General features: G+C 40.7%; 1 protein-coding gene across 3 annotated transcripts in view; it reads left to right on the top strand.

The window, feature by feature from the left end:
- The window catches only part of Pde4b (phosphodiesterase 4B), a 428,051-nt gene that overhangs the window by 326,877 nt on the left and 79,963 nt on the right, over positions 1-21,211 (top strand). The window lies entirely within an intron of this gene.

The following is a 21,211-nucleotide window of genomic DNA, read 5'->3' as shown; positions in this document are numbered from 1 at the left end:
AGTATCTCAGAAGTGTCATAAATTACTAACTTCTGAACAAAGGGAACAAAAGCAGTGCATTCCATTTGCTTGTTGGCTTCTGAAGCACTTACAGAATATGCTTTTAAAACTTTTAGAAGGAAAAAGATGTAGAAAAAAAGTGAAAGAAAGACATGAAGCAAGGTGACTGTACACCAGAGAGCCCTGTGATATGAGGTAGAAAGAAGGAAACAGTGTTCTACCCACAGACTTCAAAACCTCGGCATGCTGATGGGCCACTTCCGTTAGGTATAAAAAGAAACAGAGTAGCATCTTAGTGTGTAGCTGTGCTAGATGCTGAGGAGATCAAAGGAGCTGTTTTGAACTCCCTGTTGTTTCATCTTATTGGCCTGCCCACGAGGCAGCTTTGTTTGGCAATTCTACCAACATGTTTCTGATACAAATTTGAATATTTAGAATATATTTCCTGTTTCTTGTAATAAATATGGATATAACCAGGAAGGTGTAGGGCACTTAGGGTTCTATAAATTAATTCATTAGCAAAAATACTGTTTGAAAGATGTTTTATGAGTATTGGCACATTGACTACAGCTTGGCAACTGGAGCTTTCTTAAGTGTCTTTGGAACAATGAAGCAAAGAAGTAAGGATACCTCTTAAGGCAATTTGTTTTTGTCTGTCTTTGTGGCAAACTACAACAATCCTGGGTTTTCTCTGGGAAGAGACTGTGGTGGTACCAATTATTACGTAATTACTGGTTTCAGAATCTTCTCAACGGTAAACCACAGCCAGAAGAGGAGAGAGGAGACACACATCCCGTGTTTTGTTCTTATTATCAGCTGAAATAAGTCAGCCAGATTTTTCCTGTTATTTTAGTATTTATCAGCATATGACAAAGAGGCATGTTTAAATAGAAACTTTCAAGGGGAATGAAAAATACATGGCTTTGAAAGAACAGCTTGGAGCACCAGAGCACTGCTTTAAAGCATAAGTTTTTAATGAAAATTTATGAAAGAAAATCGGGTGTGTATTTAGAAGTACTGAATTTGAACTCGTACATTTTGATAGAAATAGAAGGTTTAAGAAGTTCAAAGTGCTGGCTGGAGAGCTGGCTCAGCATTTAAGAGCACACTGCTCTTGCAGAGGTTCTGAGTTCAATTCCCAGCAACCACATGGTGGCTCTCAACCATCTGTAACGGGATCTGGTGCCCTCTTCTGGCCTACAGGCATACATGCAGGCAGAATGCTGTATTCATAATAAATAAACCCAAACGTGGGGGGGGGGTGGGAAGTACAAGATGATAGTTTGAAGATATTCAGCAATGGAAGCAAACAGGTGAAGCCAGATGGCAAAAGATGGCTCCCTGCAGCATCTTCCCCTCCTTGTTCTCCTCCACCCCCTTGTTCTCCTCTTCTCCTCCCGTACTTTTCTGTCTCCTACTTTTTCCTCTCTTCATGCTTTTCTCTTCCTCTTCTACTACCTCTTTTTCTTCTGCTTCTTCATTTATATAAATGAAATGTGATTCTTCAATTCCAGTGAATTCTTCCAATCCAAATGAGGTTTCTACACTTACCGTGAGACACTGGGTGACAAAATCTCTTGGTTTTAGCCAGTTTTTCTCTCTGTTGGACCAGATTCTCCACTCTTAGGGCTCAACAGGAAAGTCTTGTCTTTGAACAACACTTACTTTTTTCATTTATCACAATTGTTGTATTTTGGCGAGAATTTAGTTCTGGGATGCACTATAGTTCCCCAATGATGTGTCTGTCCCACTGAAACCTGGACTGTTGAGGGCAGAGAGGACATCTTTCTCATCCTTTGTCTTTATAGTGTGGTAAATTATGTCTACATAGTAGGAATAGAATAAATGCCAAACTGACCAGAACTACATAAAGGTTGGACTTTATTTGAAGGAAACTGCTCATAAAGATAAAATGTAATTTGTGTCTGAAGAAAGTATTTGCTTCTGTGCCTCTGTTCTTCCTTCAGAGTCTTTGTCACTTACTGTACTGAGAGTAGAAGGTGTTGGGCCATATGTATGCCAATGTGTTCTTGCAGTTTTGAATAAGAAAAAAATAAAGCCTAAGAAGGTGACATTTTGCTGAAAAAGTAGGAAAGCCACCATTCAAAAATGGAGGGTTAAACCTACAGAGAGCAATTCTGAAGCCTGATCATGCAGGTTTGGGAGGTCCCAGTGAATCCTCTGGACTGTGCTAAAAATCTGAGGGTAATGAGAAGCTCGACTTGGATACCAGTATCACTTTCTTTTGACTGAGTGAATTCTTGGCCTTTTCTGTATAGGACTGAAACAGAAAGGAAAAGAATAGAATAAAAGAAAATAAAGTCTAAAACAAGGCAGGAACTTGACTTCTTTCACCTAGACATATTCAACATGGAAGACTGAAAACGCAGGATTTCCCAAGGAAAAAAAACACAAATCAATTTCTGTACACATGTGTGGTTATGTGACAACTGCCATGCTTTCCCCATACCCTGTATCCTGTGCTCCTGCATATATCTCATCCATGCTTTGACTATGTCATTACAGGACCTACTGAGAAAATAAATTCCTAAGTAATCACTGCGTTTGCAGACAGATTTTTCCCCTGCACAAAAAGATTAAAAACATATTTTTTTAAGAAACTCTCACCTCTGAGTCACATAAATGACTTGATTTACAGCAATATATATCATATATAGAATTTTGTAGCAGCCAAAATGAAGTGTGAAGTCGGTTTTCTATCATAATATTTCATCTAAATTTTACCAATAACCATTGATACAAATTGTGAGTATCACCACTTATAATCGAGCTGTTTTAAAAGTAACCCAGAAGTTGATGGACCATCCAAAATGGCAGCCAACCATGTCGATGAGGTAACTGAAGAGCCTGCCTGGAGGTCTCCAGGTCAGACTGCCACAGACAAAACATCTATCCTAGCTTGGGTGTCTGTAGCATTAACTGTGGTGATTTTCAACATGAGTCAATTAAAATATATTTCAAGGAAAGAATGAATGTATTTGGAGAAATAAGATGAGGAAGCAGAAGTCTTCCAGTAAAGCGTAAAATGTGCTGACCTATCTGAATAGCAGCCTTAATTAAGGTTTTTCCCAAGCTCTGGGGAGACCATGTCTTCTAACATAGCTTTAGCGCCACTCTGGAAAGGATGACGGTACATCTGATAAACCAAAGAGACCTCCTTTCAGGAAGTCTGTTTCTTCACATGACTCCTCGCTCATCTTCCCTTAGCTTTGACTATTTCTGAGATCTAAGTAGGTGTGCCAGGCGCACATTTTGCTCAAGAAATAGAGCAGGGGCTCAGTCCATGGTCCCTGACTTTGAACAACTCAGAAAGTTAAGGTTTTGTTAGAACTCCCAGGGCTGGGATGTGAGAGCAACTGCTGCATATGGGCAGAGGTCTCTCTGAGGAGCATGGCTACGGCTTGAGAGCTGATCCTCGTCAGATGACTGGAAAGGGAGGCCAGCACAAGCTGAACCTTTGCTTGGTTTCTGCATTAAGCAAGAACTGTCAGGCAGGATTACAACACATGGGCAAACAGAAATAAGATCAACCTTCTTATCAAAGGCCCTGACCACTCAGGACAAAGAAGGCCCCGAAAGAAATTACAAAAAAACCCAAACAAACAAATAAACAAAAAGAAAAACAAAAAAAACAGGGGTAAATAAAAGTACATTTTCTCCAGTGTTCTGTATGATGTGTGTAACCTGAAAAGCTGGGACAATCTGCTCAGTTACACACCATATATAAAGAGTCTCTCTATAAAAAATGAAGTCATAAAATAGAACTACACCAGAAAAGCTCAGAAATTCTCAAGATAGTTTCACAAACGGCTTCAAAGAACCTGTTTTGTCTAACATAGCCATGCCATAAACATTTACCCCAGAACATAGACGCTGAATTGCCTGTATTGTTTTGAAATTATTTCATATACGTCTAAATTTAAGGATGGGCAACTGCAAAATCATCAGTAAGGCGGCTAAAGTGAGAATGGTTAAATGTGTTCCCTCGAGCAAACACAGCTAAAAATAAGGTCTTGCTTATTAGTAGCTGCTTTCCCTTGTTCAGAATTAATTTCTTCATTTAGCAGGAAAAGTTTTTTCCTCATATTAATCAGGACCTGGGGGACCAGGAGCAATTAGCCTCTGAGAATTTGCAGAAAGAGACAAGTCCATTCCTCGCTGACTCCACATCGTGTTTTCGCACTGCCGAGAGACACCGTCCACCCCCTCCCCCTGAAAGCTGGAATCATGCATGTTAGTAAGTATTTCAGTTATGCCATTGACGTCAATGGAGTCATTAAATAGATTGCTGGCCCTCCCAGAGGCAAATCACTGCCAGGGACCTAGATACAGACACTTTTTTTTTTTTCTGCAAAGACAACCATCAGATTTTGCTATGAGAGAAAACAAAAAGTTTACACTGTAGCCGACTTGTCTCCAAACAGTTTCTTTTTTGTTCTTTGCATTTTAGTTCCGGCCTTTCTTTCTCTTTGGTTACAGTAGACTCCAAAAGACACCCAGATATTGTTGTCTAAATGTTTTCTGCACAAATGTATCTCTTGTAATTGAGACCATAGAGGAAGATACTGAACTTTGAAAATCTTGATGTTAATTCAGTGGCATACATTGCTCCAGCCAAATCATGTTGTCTGCTAATAAAGTTGTTTGACGTTTGGATCCTTAAACAAAAAGCTTCCTCCAAAGAGGCACACATTCACCTTTTCTGCTGCCTCTGCGCAGCTCAAAGCTGTGGCCCTCATCTCTGAATCAGTCTTTCTGCAGCTGCTCCGGCTGTGACACTGAGCCTCTGTAGCAAAGGGTGGAGGAGGAAGCCAGGATGACAAACTGGTTCTCATGGCTGCCTCATCTGCACCAATGCACCCACAGGAGGCTAGCCACGTGCCTGTGTCCTCCCAAACCCCAGCTGCTGCTGCCCGCCTCAAGCCTGATCACGCAGCAACTTTCAAGCATGTCAGAGAAAAGCCCTTCAGGACAGAGCTGCCTCTTCCTGGGAATGCCTGCTGGCTCTGTTTACCTGAGCTGCAGTTGGAATGTCTGCCAAGAACTCACTCCACACCTGGACTTTTCTACCACCAAGGCTCAGAGCCAGAAAGCTACCTTCATCATCTTTTCAGATCTGGCCCTCATCATCTGCTATGCAGGCTGTAGAACCTACTTCTCACTGCTCCCTTCCTTTATTTATCACTAGGGGTATATAGAAATGCTAGACACTTTAAACTTTTGGTAACACTTCTTGAGTCAGACAGAGACACAGGTTCCATGTTCTTCCTGCTCTATCCCCTTGTCCTGCAGTTCTGGCTTGGGAGAACCAGGACTGCACCATCATCTATTTCTCTCTCATTTCCAGGACAGACAGCTCCTTTAACCATTGTTTTTCCAGTCTTTTCTTCTCTCCTCAGTAAAGGACTTTGTTTTACTGTACCCAAAAACATTATGGTCACCTTCCAAAGTGTTGTGATATCCACAGTGTTTGCATATTCTGACCCAGCCTTCTTTCTGGTCTATCATGCTTCTTCTAAACACTGTTATTGATTGTTTTGTTATTGTCTTGTTTTGGTTTTGGGTGGTATGTGTGCGTGTGCATATGGCTGTGCATGTGTGTGTGTCCCTTATTGCCCCACTCCTATATTGCTCAACTCATGGTTGTATGAGCTAAATATGCCAGTCTCCTGACTTTCCACACTCTTTTCCCAGGGCTGTATGTTTTCTGTTTCTTGAATTCTGGAGTGATGATTAAAATAAACATGTATTTTTGATCTAAGGCCTAGTATATAATATATGTTTAGAAAATAACACATGATTTATCCATTTCCATCTGGAATGTACATTTTTATCATTTAAGACTGCTTATCTGTCATCTTCAGAATGGCTTCCTATAAAGTTCTATTCAATTATTATCTCAGAAACTTTTAATCAGTGTCTCAAAATCTCCAGATAATAATTGATATTTCTTGTGTTCTTTCCTACTGAACCATGAGCATCTCAAATTCGTATACGGATCCTCTTGTTTTATGCTCCCAACTAGGAATGTAAAACCTAACTTATGCCCAATAAACGCTAATGGAATGAGCAAGTAGCAGTGAATGATTGCCCAAGCTTGAGTCCGAGATATCAGAGTTGCTCAGCTGCTTCCTTTGCTTTGTTCAGGCTTGTCTAAGTCTCTGCTGACTCTCAGAACATGCACACAGTGCTGAAATCCCTAGCTAACCTTGATGGCATGTGATGCTCAAGGCATGTTAAGTGAAGTAAAGCCTGTGCTATCACTTTAACATAAAGTAACAAAGTTACAAGAATATGAAAGGAACAAAATGATTAAATACGTGTAGTTTAACATAATAAATGATACCAGTCTCTCACTACCCACCATAGTGCCACAAAATGGGTACTTAATAACATATTGAGTTGAACTGAGGAATTGGAATCAATCTCTCAGGCAAATTATTCTCCAAAACTTTGTTTTTTTATCTGAAGAATGGGCACGTTAATTTTCTATCTCTGAAGATTATTGTTAGAGTAAATAAGAAAGGCTATGTTGGAGTGGCTGTGAGTGAAGTAGAATACCCGTTCCAAATTCTAGCTCTGATTACCTTGTGACCTTGGGACAAATTACTTAATCTCTCCATGCCTCGGTTGCTTCACTTGCTAATTAGAATGCAAAGTGCACGTGTCCTATAAGCTACTTATATGGATTAAATGTCTTGACACAGGCAAAACAATGAGAAAGCTGCAATTGGCCTTCTAGGGCATCACATGACCTCAGTGTGCCTCACGTGGCCTAGTTTGTTGCAGATGGTCAGTATGGGAGAGCTAAGAATCCAGGACTTCTGATATCAGTAGGGAACCAGAACAGAAAGCACCATTGGAAGGTTCTGGTTGCATTCCCTTCCATGGTAATATGTTATGTCCCTCCCCCTTATCTGCAGTTTCATTTTTAAAGATTTTAATTATCCTTAGTCAACTTGGTCCAAAAGTAACAAAGTGAAAATTCCACAGAAGGGGAAATGTATAAACTTACAGTCACACGGTCTTTTGAGTATCATGATGACATTGTTACATCCTGATCCCTCCTGCCTGGGGTGAATCTGTTCATTCTGCAGACCCGTGCTGTACAATCTATCTGCCTGTTAGTTCCTTACTCACCCTCTGGGTTGTGAGATTGGATACTGTGCTATCACAGCACCTGTCTTTAAGTAAACCCAAGTTTGCTTACCGCTGAAACGATTCCATTTTATTGTTCGCTGCTACTGATCTCTGACTGTGCCTGATTCTTAAATTAAACTTCATCACATGTATATGACCATAGGAACAAACAGCACATGCAGGGTCCATTCGGCACTTCCTGCAGTTCTTACATGCCCTGGGATCTTGAAATATGACTCCTGAAGATATTGGGGGATGTTGTGAGACCTGAAGGAAAGCTTTCTCCTCCTCCCATAAAAAAACAAAAAAATCAAAATCTAGTTATATAGAAATCGACTTTGAGTTGAAGACAGGCTCTCTGTGACATACATTAGAAAGACAGTAAGAGGGTGAATGAGCTAGTAATGAACATGTCAGGATACCAAGTCTGGCTATTACACTTGAAAACAAACTGCCAAGGACAGCAAATGGCTCAGATAAGCCAGACCTCATTTATCTGAGCTTCTTGCATAAATCCATGAGGATGTCACTTTGTGAGATAGCCTGAGTACAGTCACACAGCTCACTGCAACTGTTTAAATCCAGACATCAGAGTTGGTACACACCTTTCCAGCACAGGCAACTCAGCAGGGAGTAGAAATTGAAGCTAGCTCAGAGCTGCCCTTTGGAGACAGGTAAAATCCTAGTAGCAGAACACCACATGGAAAGGTGGGGGGGGCCAAGGAGACTCTGGCTCCTTCTGGAAAAACAGTACTTACTGCTGGGACAGGGAAAGCTCCCTTATGCATACCCTACCTCCGTTCTCCTCACCACATGGGTAAGTACAGCTTAGCCTGCAGGAGAATGAAAATGAAAAATTGCTAGAACGTCATAGAGGAAGGAAGGGGGCCTTCTTAGTGTCCCTTTCTACTCCCACATCCTCGAGACAGCATGATCCAAGGAACAGGATGGGTTCTGCTTGCTTCTGATCATTGTGGGCTGATTCTAGAGCTGTTCTCAGAAGCCAGGAGAATTTCAGGGAAGTGTTTCACTTGAGAGAAGAGAAACAAAACGGGGACTGTCCCCTTGAAATGGAGAACAGGCAATAGAACTCACTAGATCTGAACTTATTGTCTTGACTTCCTCTCATCTAGACCTGTTGACAGGGACCAAGGGTGACACTCAGACTTCTGTGTACATTTCTCATCCCTTTCTTCACTGTCTACGAAGTGAGCTGATGCCATGGTGATCATCTGGCTCATTTAACCAGCAGAGACCGCCACAACAGATTCCCCCAACTGTACTCTGGTCTTCACATTTCCAGGGCCTAGAGTCTAGCTAGCATGAGATATTTCCAAAGCCCCACAGGCTTGCCGCTGACAGCAAGAGAGGAAAGGAACTAGTAATGACTCTATTTCTAGGTGCAGGCACTATGCCGCATCCTCTGGATCCATGATCTTCTTCTACTCACTGTTTCTGCAGGTATTGTTCCTCACAGATTGCAAAGACAGCTCAGAGAAGAGCCTGGGCTTGCTCAAGACAGTAGGTTAACAAGTGATAGGCCAGAACTGAGATCTAGTTCTTTCTTTCTTGAAAGTGCATATCTCTGCATACACAGGCACATATACACACATTTACACATAATTGAGACAAAATAGAAATAACATCTTTTCCTAAAGGGGGGCTGTCTCTACAGTTAGAAACATGTGCTGCTTTGGTACCTCCAGCTCTAGGGAATCCAGCACCACCTTCTGGAGTCCAAGGCACTTGAATTCACAGGCAGATACACATGTATACACATAATTTCAAAATGCTGAAAACATTTTTTTTAAAAGTAAGCCTGTGTTTTTACCTCCTGAGCCTGGCCACAGTGTCTCCACCTACAAATCGTTGTAATAGCTTCTGCCCTGTTGTTCATAGACCAGCACACATACCCCCTAAGTACTTGCACCAGTGTGAAATTGATAACTGTAATGAAGGAGGGTACATGACATTATAGCTATGTTCCACTTTTTCACACATAAAAGTAGGAACAGTGCTTAAACCTATTAGAGCTGTGGTGTTTACACAAGTCTTTATATGTAAATCATTTATAGATCTACCTGGCACCCAGTATTATTTAACATTGTCTCTAATTATTGTTGTGTGTTATTATGGGGACTGAAATCGATTGAGACACAAGGAAGACCTTTGTTGATAAGTGACCTTGACCCCTGAAGATGGAACAGAAACTAACTAGTTGGATGGTCATTGAGAAAGAAACCAATACCTAAAAGGAGCTTCACCCATAGACCCCAGTGAGGAACAAGGTGAGAAAGGCTGGGAAGACAGGAGGGCACCTTCCTTTCTGGTTGTGAACAATAAGTAAACTTTAATATCAGTTTAGTTGGGAGACATGGAGAGGTTTTGAGAATGAGACTGGTATGAGATAGTTTGAATTGTAAACACAGAATTTCAGTCTGAGCCCCAAGGCAGAATGATTAACAGGGCCTATGTGTTCCCAGGACCTGAACCTCTTCCACCATAATAGTTAGCCCAGCCCCAGCTCCACCCCAACCCCCACCCTGACCCCCACCCCCACCCCCCTAGAATTAAGGAGCAGGATCTGGAGCTGGCCTTCCTGTACTTTAGTCCTTCTGTTTCTTTCCTGCTCTGTGATTACAAATGAATGATTCAACGTGTCTGGGTCTGATTTTCTCATCTGAGCAATGATCATTGTAAGATCAGAATTAGTCAATTGTATTTAAAGACTCTAGTGTTTAGTGTTTAGTGCTAGAGTAAAGGCACTAAATGGATGCTAATTGGTGGTGGGTTTTTTTTCTCTCATTTTAAAACAATTATCACATTTATTTATTTATTAATTTATGTATTTATAGTTGTGTGTGTACATGTGTGTGCATCCACTTACACAACTCACTCACAAAACTGAGACAGCTCAAAGAAGACTTTTCTTTTATCTTGTGGAGACCTGAGATAGAACTCAGGTTGTAGGCTTGGCAGGAAGCACCTTTACTGGCTGAACCATCTCACCAGCCCCAAAAAGGCATTCAGATAAGGAAGTGTTTTCTCTCAGCAACAAAGAACCTGCAGGACTTGGCAACTGTTCAGCTGTTGGGGAACTTGAAGCAATGTCTGTGGGGTAGCATTAGTTTCAAAAGCTTGTGATGACAGCTCAGACTACCATCTACTAACAGCATGGATGAGCCCTTTTATTCTCTTTGGGTATATAACTATTTCTCTAACTGCTCAAGACAAGCCCACATCCTTGTATTCCCTACCCTCCATCTCAGGAAAGGTCACCCCAGGAAAACCTAACACAGCTAGCCAGGTCAAGTAAATACTCGCCGGAAGGAAACGTGGAACTCTGCACCGGAAAAGACTTTTCACACATTTGTAAGGTCAAGTCTTCTATGTATTCAGTGACTGACAGCCAAGCAAATCTTCACTTCTGAATGCAGCTACCCAGTGTAGTCATCTTGACAGACAGAGACTCCTCCATGTGTGCCTGCTGCAGTCGGTGCCAAACATATACACACAAATGTGTATTGTGCTGGTTTGTTACCTTTTTTGTTTCCAGAGAAAATAAGGGTTCCTCAGAAGAATTTTGTCAGCACAGCAGGTCTCTGCTCCCGGTGATCTACTTTTCCATTTTCCTTCTCTCTCTCACAGAAAGTTCAGCTATCTTCTCTCAAGGCCCCTATTCCTTCCCTCCTGCCCCTATGACCTCCAGGCTTCCCAGCTACCTTCTACATAATCTTCCTAAATCAAGCAGTTCAAATTGCTGCTTCTGGAAAACTTTTTCCCACTGCCTGCTGTGGGTAGCTGCTCTTAGTTCATTCATCACGAGATCAGACAGGCCTGTCTCCTCCTATCATCCATTCGTCCAGTTCGACATGTATTGCTTAAAATATATCTCCTAGAAAAGAAGTGATGTTCTCACAAATTAGACCCAGATCCCGATCTTGAGTTTACACAAGGACTGCATAGACAGGGCTTCCTTAATTTCACTTTCCCAATTTAGATGCCAACCTTACGTACAAAATAGCTGTAAAGCAATTAGCTACAGGTTACTGGTTAAGTAAAGGGTACCATGCAGCCAATTTTGTCATGGGTATCAACTGCCCACCAAAGCACATAACCTATCTCAAAGAGTAGCCTAGCTTGAATGATGCCTACTTGTTACAGGTTAGATGTTTAAAGTAGAGGAAAATGAAAGTCTCCATGTGCCTAACAGCTTACTTCAATTTCAGTTCACAGCATTGTTCTAGAAATCAGACAGGGAGGTGTGTGTGTACAAGGCCAGAAGTGCAAAACTTTGTGTTTGCACACCTGGACAGTGTGTGCATTAGCTGTAGTGTCATGCAAACGTTACTGTTCTCATCTACTGTCTACTTGGGCAGCTGATTATAAGAGAAACCTGTGGGTTTCAACCTTACAAAAACCCACTTCCAAGATCTTAGAACCAATTATTAAAAGACTCAATTGAGATTGAGTTATCTTTAAAAAGTTAATTTGCCCAGGAATGTCTTGAGGGAGATTCATGTGCCTGGAGAGTTCTCTTTATGTATATTACTGAGTTCAGCAGGGTAGGGTCCAACAGGTCTTTACCTTCTCTCAGAATTTGGAAAATTGAATTTCAATCTGACTCACAAAGTCATCTTTCAGACTTCTTTTACAAAACTGAACAAAGAATCTTCTCAGCGTATTTCCCCCAAGTCTTGTGTTTCTGTCATTCAGAATGCCCATGACACTGTGCAGAACCCACTATCATCAGACAGCTCTCCCATCTTCCTTCTAGATTGTGTTGACAATCGTTCCCAGCTTGAGTTCTCAGAGAAGGACAACTCATCTCAGGGCAGCGTGTGCCTTTCAGACAAGTGTCAGGACAGCATCACCTGTAGCATTCATACCAGACAGCACAGACTATCACACACCAGGACACCACCTCCCTTCCTCTTTACCTCACCTCACTCATATTTCTCTCTCTCTCTCTCTCTCTCTCTCTCTCTCTCTCTCTCTCTCTCTCTCTCTCTCTCTCTCTTTCTTTCTTTCTTTTTAAAGACAGGTTCTTGCTATGTAGGCCAAGCTATCCCAGAACTCCTAATCCTTCCATCTCTGAAGTACTGAGACTACAGACAGAGACCCCATCCCCAACTCCCAGGTATCTTTTGGTGAAGAGCTGTGTCACCAAGTTACTGAAGGAACACAATTGTAGGAGCTTCCTGTGGCTTAATGAGTCAGCAACTCACCTGGGTTTTTTTTTTTTGCCCCCAGGTCTTGTCTTTCCGTCAGGTCTTGAATGACTTGTTTTGCTGAATCCTGAAAACACTTACTTCCATGTCTTCTTCCTCTACAGGAGCTGTGCTTCTTCTGTCCCCTTTCTGAGTGCCTTGGTGGGTCACTTATTGCCTTACTCCTCAGGTTTTGGGATAGACTCTTTCATTCGGAAGGAAAAATTCCAGTATTATAGTTATCTACTTCAGCACTTTGGTTTGGAAAATCCACTTAAAATTATTTTCTACTCTTAACGTGTGTCATTTCTTTCCAAAAAATCTGGCATGAAATAAGACATAGGCAAAGATATGTCAACAGGGTGTCATAGGATAAACTAAGTATGGCATTTACTATTAGGAATTATGTCTTGTTAACCTCAAAAATCACAACAAGGTCAAGATGGGATCCCATTTTTATAAGCAACAAAACTATACCTCAGCAAAGATGAATAGCAAGAAGACATTTAGCTAGTAAGTGACGTAGCTAAGATCTGAAGCCTAGCTTTTAGCTCCAACCCCTACACATTTAGTACTAATCTCCTCTTGTTGAGAGGTCATGTGCCCACTGGCATGTGTCTTGGAGGGGAAAGCTTCCTAGTGATCAAATTTACATCTGTTGCCCAATCCTGGCTTTCTCTGAACAGCACTCATCAGCACCTGAACTACATCGAATCTGCTTTTACACCTAGAGTCTAAAAATAAAGAAAATGAAGAGGAGATATCTTTTGTTCTATTCTCTCCTTTTAGGTGAAGTATTGAGCAAATGATCAATGACTGTGTCCTTCCCAGCCCCTCCCCCTTCCTCCCTTCTCACTCTCTCCTTGGTGAATCCCCTTCATTAACTCATTAACCACTGAATATTTGGGGAAGGCTATGGTAGCAGGAAAAGAGGGTGGGACCAAGTTTTCAGGACATTGCAGATTTCGACTCACTGCTTATGAGGTATCCCTTATATCTGACATCAGAAAGAAAGACTTAGATTTCAGATCTGCAGTGAAACCAGGGTGTGCCTTGCAGGGACACAGGGAGGCACTCATCCAATTCTAGACAGGTCCTGGAAAGTCCCATTTTGAATAATTTGCTCTGTCAACTTCCCTAGCTCAGATGAAACTGTGTGACTTAAATGAAAGAGCACCGGGCTGGAACTCTGGAAACTGACGTTTTGGTGCCGATACCCACCAGGTGTATGACTCGAGGTAAAATCTGTTGCCTCCCAAACTTAGTCATTTTTTTTATTTATGGCTACTTTGAATCTTTGACTCTAGAAGCAACTTTTACAAAGCCTTCAAATTGATTAAATGGGCTCTGACCCAGAAGCAATATTTTGTGGGTGCCAGGATGGGTAATTCTTTGTCAGACAAGAACAGCTCATAGATTAGTAACTGGGGCTTTTGGAGTTCAAGCCCAAGACATATTCTCTACCCCCAAACCTTGGTCCTCTTCCATGCCCTCCCACCCTAACATGACATCACAACAATTTTCCACAACACATTAGCTCTTTAGTATTCTACCAATCCCAAGTGTAGCCAACATAATTAAATAGTAGATGTACATCATGCACTCCCATGTGGTGGGGAAACAACAGTACAAAGTTTACACTCTTGAGAAGCTTGAGATTCTCAAACCAGACAATCTCAGCTTAGATTCCAGCTCTAATTTCAAGAGCATTAGTCCTTACATCTTCCCCAAACCTTGGTCTCTGAATCTTCATTTCACCTTTAATTCCTTAATCTCTGTATTGGTACAGGACTGAATGAGTTATTTCATGTCAAACAGAACAACTTAAATAGTGCCAGTTATAGCATTGTGGCTGAGTCATATTTATTATTGTTACGACTGTATGTGTTTATCAGCCCCCATGTGCCTTGGCTTTTGGAAGGTTGAACCCAAACCTTGATCATTAGCACTTAATGAGTAGGCATTAGATAGTCCCCTTCCTCCTCCTCCTCTTTCTCATCTTCCTCTTCCTCCTTCTCTTCCTCCTCCTCCTCCTCTTGTTCCTTCCTCTTCTCTTCCTTGCTCTTGTGTAGAAAAAAGTAAGGAATAGGAAGGGAAGTCCATGTGTAAATTTACTAATGAGCTGATCTATCTTGAAGTGGATCCCTCAGTATTTGAACAGGCAGAGGAGAAAATTTCCTACCTTTTTCAAATTGTTTTGAATTTCACCACATATATTATTTATACAAAGCATTATGTTAAATAAGGACATTTTCATACAAGCAAAATTATTGAACACTCTCCCCCCCTCCTTTCTTCCCATCTCCTCCCACTACTCTCTTCTGCTCCTCTAGATGAGTTTACTTCTACTTTCAAATCATATCACACGGATAATTTATATGAGACATACACAATCTAGGAGCCATAGGTGAGAATAAAATGCCATGTTTGTCTTTCTGAGACAAGTTTAATTAACTTAATCTGATTATCTCCAGGTTCATCTATGTTTCTGTAAGTGATATAACTTCACTTTTCTGTCTAGTTTAAAGAAATTCTATTGTGAATATATATCTAATTTTCCTTTTCATGCCTCTGTCACTGCTCATATTGGCTGGTTCCATAGCTTAGCTGTTGTGAGTCATGTTACAGAAAATATTAAAGTGCATGTGTCTCTGTGATATGTTGCCTGGAGTCCTTTCAGATAAATATGCATGATGGTATAGCTGGGTCACAAGACAGATCTAGTCTTACAATTTTGAAGACTCTTTCCATTTATTTCATTAGTGTGTTGACCAGCTTACACTCCCACCAGCTATGTATATACAAAGCTTCCCCACCCCTGCCGACAGCCTCATCAGCATTGTTATTTGTCTTCTTCATGTCTGTCATTCTAAGGTGAGTTGCAATTTCAATGTCATTTTGATTTGCATCTTTCTAATGGTTACTAAGGCCTAACTTTTCTTCATATATTTAAAGGTCATTTGTGTTTCACTGTCTGAGAATTGTCTATTTTGCTAGCTCGTTTAATCGGTCAGGTTGTTTGATTTCTTGTTTAGGTGTATTTTTTAGTTCCCTATATGGACAAGATAGTAATCTTCTATCAGTACAGTTAGCACAAACTTTCTCCCATCCTGCAGGCTGTCTCTTCAACCAATTAACTGTTTCCATTTCCTTTGCTATTCAGAAGCTCTTTAATTTTATGAGGTGCCATTTGTCAGTTGTTGGCTATATTTCTCTAGTGACTGGAATCCTGCTTAGAAAGTCCTTAACTATGCCAATATCTTGACATGTTTCCTCTACTTTTCCCTCTAACAATTTTAGATCTTATATTAATGTACTGTGTCATATTATTATTATACTATATCATATATTATGTTTTATATATATGTATATATAAGATCTTATATTAACAATGTCACTTGGAGTTGACTTTGAACAGAATAGATAAAGGAGTCCAGGCTTGCTCTTCTACATATGGATACCCAATTTTGACAAAACCATTTGTCAAAACTCATGTGGATGTAGTTATGCGGGTTTACCTCTAAAGCTTTCATTCAAGTTCCTTGATCTAGATACCTGTTTCTGACCCAGTGCCATGCTAGTTTTGTTACTATGGCTCTATAGTAGAACTTAAACTCAGGAATGGTGATACTTTCCCCTGTTGTTTCTTTTGCTTAAAATTGCTTTAGATTGTCTCAGTCTTTTGTGCTTCCATGTTAATTTTAAGATTGTATTTTCTATGCTATTGTATTCTTGCATTGGCAGAATCCTGTTGAGATTTTAATGAGTATTACATGGAGCCATCTATTTCTTTTAGTAAAATGAACATTTTCACAACATTAGTTCTTCTATTCCATGAGCACGGGGGAACTTTCCTTCTTGTAGTCTCTTTTTCAATTGCCTTTTCCAATATCTTAATTTTTTCATTGTATAGGTGAGTCACATGGTTGGTTAGGTTTGTTAAAGGGTGGATGAGATGGTTGGTTGGTTGGTTGCTGGGTTGGTATAGAAAATTGTGAGTGGGACTGTTTTCCAGATTTCTTTCTTGACATGTTGATTGTTGGTATACAAGAAGGTTACTGATTTTTGCATGCTAATTTTGTATCCTGCTATTTTTCTAATAGTATTTATCAAAACAAAGTGTTTTCTGATCAAGTATTTAGATTTTTTTTTATAGAATGATATCATGAAAGGAGGTTATTTGACCTGTTCATTTCCTATTCATGTCTCTTCTATTTGAGAACAGTCAGTGGGGGCTTTCACCCAGGTGGTTAAGATCTATTTTAGAACTCTAAGTATTGCATGATTTTGATGCTTCTGTGTCAGAGAAAGAGATTCAATTTCTCCTTCAGTCATCCTCCTGTTTAGTAACTCGTTTGCCCCTAGTGAGCACTCACTGTGACATGAATCAAGCATTCTGTTGCTTAATCCAGGTTCAGGATAAGTAAGATACAATGTCTTCCATTGTGGAGCTCACAGTCTGGGGAGCACACACAAGTTGGTATGTAATGAAATGTGATAAGAACTTGCCATAAACATGAGTAAAAGCATGAAAGTCTAAATCTTTCTATAAGTCATATTCTCATCTAGGATGAATATGTTCTGTACTAACTTGTACTAGAGAATTTATAAATAGAGGTTTATTGAATTTTAAAAAATAGTATTTCCATTGCTGGGACATATATTTCTATTGATGAACTTTCCAGTCATTCCAGCCCAAGCCATCATGATCACTGACCATCTTTCATGAGCAACAGGATTAGAACATTACAGGATTTTACCAGGGCTGTTAGAAGACGGAAGAGAGATGTAGTCTGTTATTAGGATAAGAAAGGTACATGAGATATGAACTGAGCTCTTCCTTACACAATGGGTAAGATTTCACAAAGTGAAATTTAAAAAAAGCAAATCACACAAAAACACACAAACATACTGAAGCTACAAGAGTAATGGTAGTTATTGGATTAGAAGACAATCTGTAAGGGAAGGAAAGGGAAAGCTACAAAAGACTAGCATGGTGAGAGATGGGGCAATAAGAGTGGGTGGGCAAGACTGGCATGGTGGGATATAGGGCAGTCAGAATGGATGGGAAAATACCAGAGGGCTTTTTGTGCAGTGAGCCACTTGTATTTGTTTAGCGGGCAACTGTGCCATTAGAACTGTGCTTTCTTGGTGTAGTTAATACAATGTTCACTCCCATGACTAGAAACTGAACCAAATGGAATAGAAGACATGGCAAAATTGGATCCCTATTCATCCCTCAATTAACCATGTGATCTGGAGCAACTTCCTAACAGTTTCTGACCCTTATCCTTCTTGTTTCTCACAAGCAAGGTAAAAACTAAAAGCAATTGCGGAAGAAACCACAACAACTGTTGATTGCTGCCCCTTGATTATCACTATGTGAGGCCACCAATGTGCAATACTTAAGCCTCAAAAGAACACTAGGCATCCTAAAAAGTTAAATGTCCAGACCTGGGGGTGTAGTAGTGTTGATGTAGCGCTTACCTAGCATACATGATATGAAACACTTGGGTTCAATCTCCACCACTACATGGTGACACATGCCTGTAATTCCAGCACTCAGGAAGTGGAGGTGGAAGATATGTCTCTCTCTCTGTCTCTGTCTCTGTCTCTGTCTCTCTCTCTCTCTCTCTCTCTCTCTTTCACAAACACACACACAGGACACATGGTTCACCAATCCTACAGAAAAATAGCCATATGAGGGAATTTAAGGGATGATACGTCTACAAAAAGTCTTAAACACAAATATCAGAATCATCGTTTTTAAGAAACTCAAATCACTATCTATCTAGTGGTCAGGAACTGTACAAAAGGTGTTATAATCAAACAATGCCGCATCCTTTACCAATAAAAAAACAACCCAGAAATATGTGCCACAGACAACACGAAGGATTTCAAAATAATGCAGTATTAAGAAAAAGAAGGTCAGCTATGGGGTGTATGTATTCTGTGGCTGTCCTTATTTGAAATACACTGGCAAAGCTATGAAGACAAACTACAACTTACCTGAGGCTAAAGTACAGTATAATATACACTTATTACATATGCATAAATGTATATGGGAGATATTATTAGAGTTGATCAATGTAATAAAACTGCTTTTTGAAAAAAAACTCACTGAATTATATATCTGGAAAGGTGACATCATTGATACATAAAATCTTCCTCAACGTAACTGTTTAAAACACCAAAAGAAGATCTGGAAAGCAGTGCTAATTCAATTCTTACTTAATAGATGAAGATATTGACTTCCCAAACAATTTCACAGAAAAAAAAAAAACAGAGATAGGATCCAAACTTCTCCTGCATATTTCTGAGCTTACATCTCTTGTCACTGTTCAGACTGCATCCTCCCTACAAGACAATGTGGTTATGGAAATAAATGCATATGGGGTCAGGGAACCGAGGGATGTGGGGAGCAGGCCTAGAGTAAGAGTGGGGTCCAGGCATGCCCAAACCCAGGACATCTCATCCTGGGATCAGCAGAAGTAGGATTGGTCCCCTACCCAGACTCCAGGCAAGCATGTTCTGTTGCTCATAGCCTTGTGCCCCAACCTTTTCCCACACACAGCACCCCAGCATCCTAGCCCTGGCCAATGATGTACACTCACCCTAAAAGTTTCTACCCACTTCCCAAAGGTTTAAATAGCTTTTGTCTCCACCATTAAATGAGCTTTCTCACTGAAGCTGCCTCTTAAGAGAGGTTTCTCACCACACCACAACTGACCATCTTCTCCAGGCTTCCCCTCCCAGGATCCACAGGTTGTTATCCCAGGCAAATCACAGCACTCCCTATCAGTGGGGAAGCAGAGCCTGAATGACAGGTGCATATTTATTTTGTGTGAGATGGAAAGAAAGTGAGGTTAGGTATCAAAAGCTCATAGTTCATTCAGAGTTGCATAGCAGTTGGCTAAATGGAGTGGAAGGACATGAAAGAAAAATAAAGTCCAAGGCTGTGCAGAGGTTCAGCCTGGACCAGGACCCTTGGCAGATGTGGAGAGAGACGAGAGGAAATAGAAGATGAAGGCAAGAAGAGCCAACTTTTTTGCTGCCTTTTTATTACTTGGAAGAGACCTGGAGTTCTGTTAACAGAAGACAAAGAGCAGGAGTCTTTTTGCCTTCAGCAAATAGCTGACACTCTTTCCCATCATAAACTTTGTAATTCAGGATGTAAAACCAAATCCAACAAACCAGCCCCACCAGCAGGTTAAATAAATAAATGTTAAATAAATAAGGGTGGTTTGTCTTCCCTTGGCCACGAGCCCCTGCAGAAGACGCCACGTGCTTCTGGTAACTGCAGTCTATTAGTCAATGTTTCTTCCTGTGTAAATATGGGGGAAGGGCCTACTTGGGGTCATAGCTGAAGTTGTAAGAAATTATAACTTTCTGTATGTCTTGCTTCATATTTTCCCATCATGGTGCATGTTATAATTAATAGTTATGAATCACAGGTAAGGGAGCACAGCTAGCATTTCATCCTTAATTATGAAATGTAGTTCAAATTCAGAAGGAAGAAACATAGACTGTGGCCTTGGCAGATACCAGCTCAGGTGAGTTAATGGGGTTTTTTCTGCATTGCCTCCTATGACTGATACAGTGTGGCCCTGATGTGCATAACATACTGTGAGACTTTTTTAAATTAATAATGTGCATATCCCAAGACAAATATATAGCCTGGCAAACAGTGACCTTAGCCCTATGTATGACTGAATTTAGTTTGCATCATTTCCCCACACCAAGAATTGGTGCTTTCCACTGCCTTGGTGAAAAAAAAAAATATGAGGATTTGTCTCATAAACACGAGACAAGCTGAGGGCACACTCTGGACTCTTTGTCCTAGAGAGTTTGGTAACAAGAAAATGGGGCTAGGAGTTCCTTATGAAGGATAATATTAAGTCTGAAAATGCATGGGACTTGGCCCACCTGGTAAAGAGAATTCTGTACACCTTCTAGTTTTGATGACATTTAATCTTTGAGTCACTGTCCCCAAAGAGACAGGAAAAGCTATTGTGTGACTTCCATGGTAACTGAATGTTCAAGTTTCAAGTAGCTCACAGAAATCCCCAACATAGCCAATCTAATACTGCCAGCTTTGTTAGCTGCTGCTAAGAACTCAGCCAGTCACAAGTCATTCAAAGGCTCCCTTCTTGGATATTGACAACGTCTGACAGGACCCCAAGCATTGTGAGCGATACCAAATTAGTCTCAGTCCTCATAGACATTACAGCTAACACACGTGGGGATGACACGATATGTGACACATTTATCTTTAAATGGCAATAAAAGTGGTAAGTGGTGGGTTCTCTCCCCAACGAAGACTTTACAAGCTGTCCCACCTCCTCCCCTAGTATGCCGAATTCACATCAACAGCTTGATGGAAGTCAGAGAAGTGATAATAGAGAGGCCATGAGTTCTCATGTCAGGGTCCCCCATCACTATGTATTATCCAGATCATAAAATCCCTGAGGATGATGTCTGCCTAAACACTGCATATCGTTGAAGCCAGTGCAATGTCTAGTGTTGAATAAGCATGCTATAAATATTTATGAACACATAAATTAATGGCATAACCCTAGCAGTGCTAGCCTCCGAGCCTACATTCCTTCTCCTGGACCAGCAGTAGTCAATTCTTCTTCTTAGGAGTTGAAAGACAACTTCCAGCACTGGCTGAGGATGAACAGGACAGCTTTCTTGCCTGTGTGCCTAAGTTCTAGCTCATCAGTTTATTAACTCTGTCTTTTCATCAGATGACTTATTTTTTTTCCTCAGTTTCCCAAACTATAACATGATGATAATAATACTCCCTACCTTTCAGGTTTATTAAGAGGATTAAATTA

Source organism: Grammomys surdaster, unplaced genomic scaffold, assembly GCF_004785775.1.
Source record: "Grammomys surdaster isolate TR1022 unplaced genomic scaffold, NIH_TR_1.0 100, whole genome shotgun sequence".
In the NCBI taxonomy this organism is placed as follows: Eukaryota; Metazoa; Chordata; class Mammalia; order Rodentia; family Muridae; genus Grammomys; species Grammomys surdaster.
The sequence above is the reverse complement of the archived record's forward strand: the minus strand, read 5'-3'. Positions and strand labels throughout refer to the sequence as shown.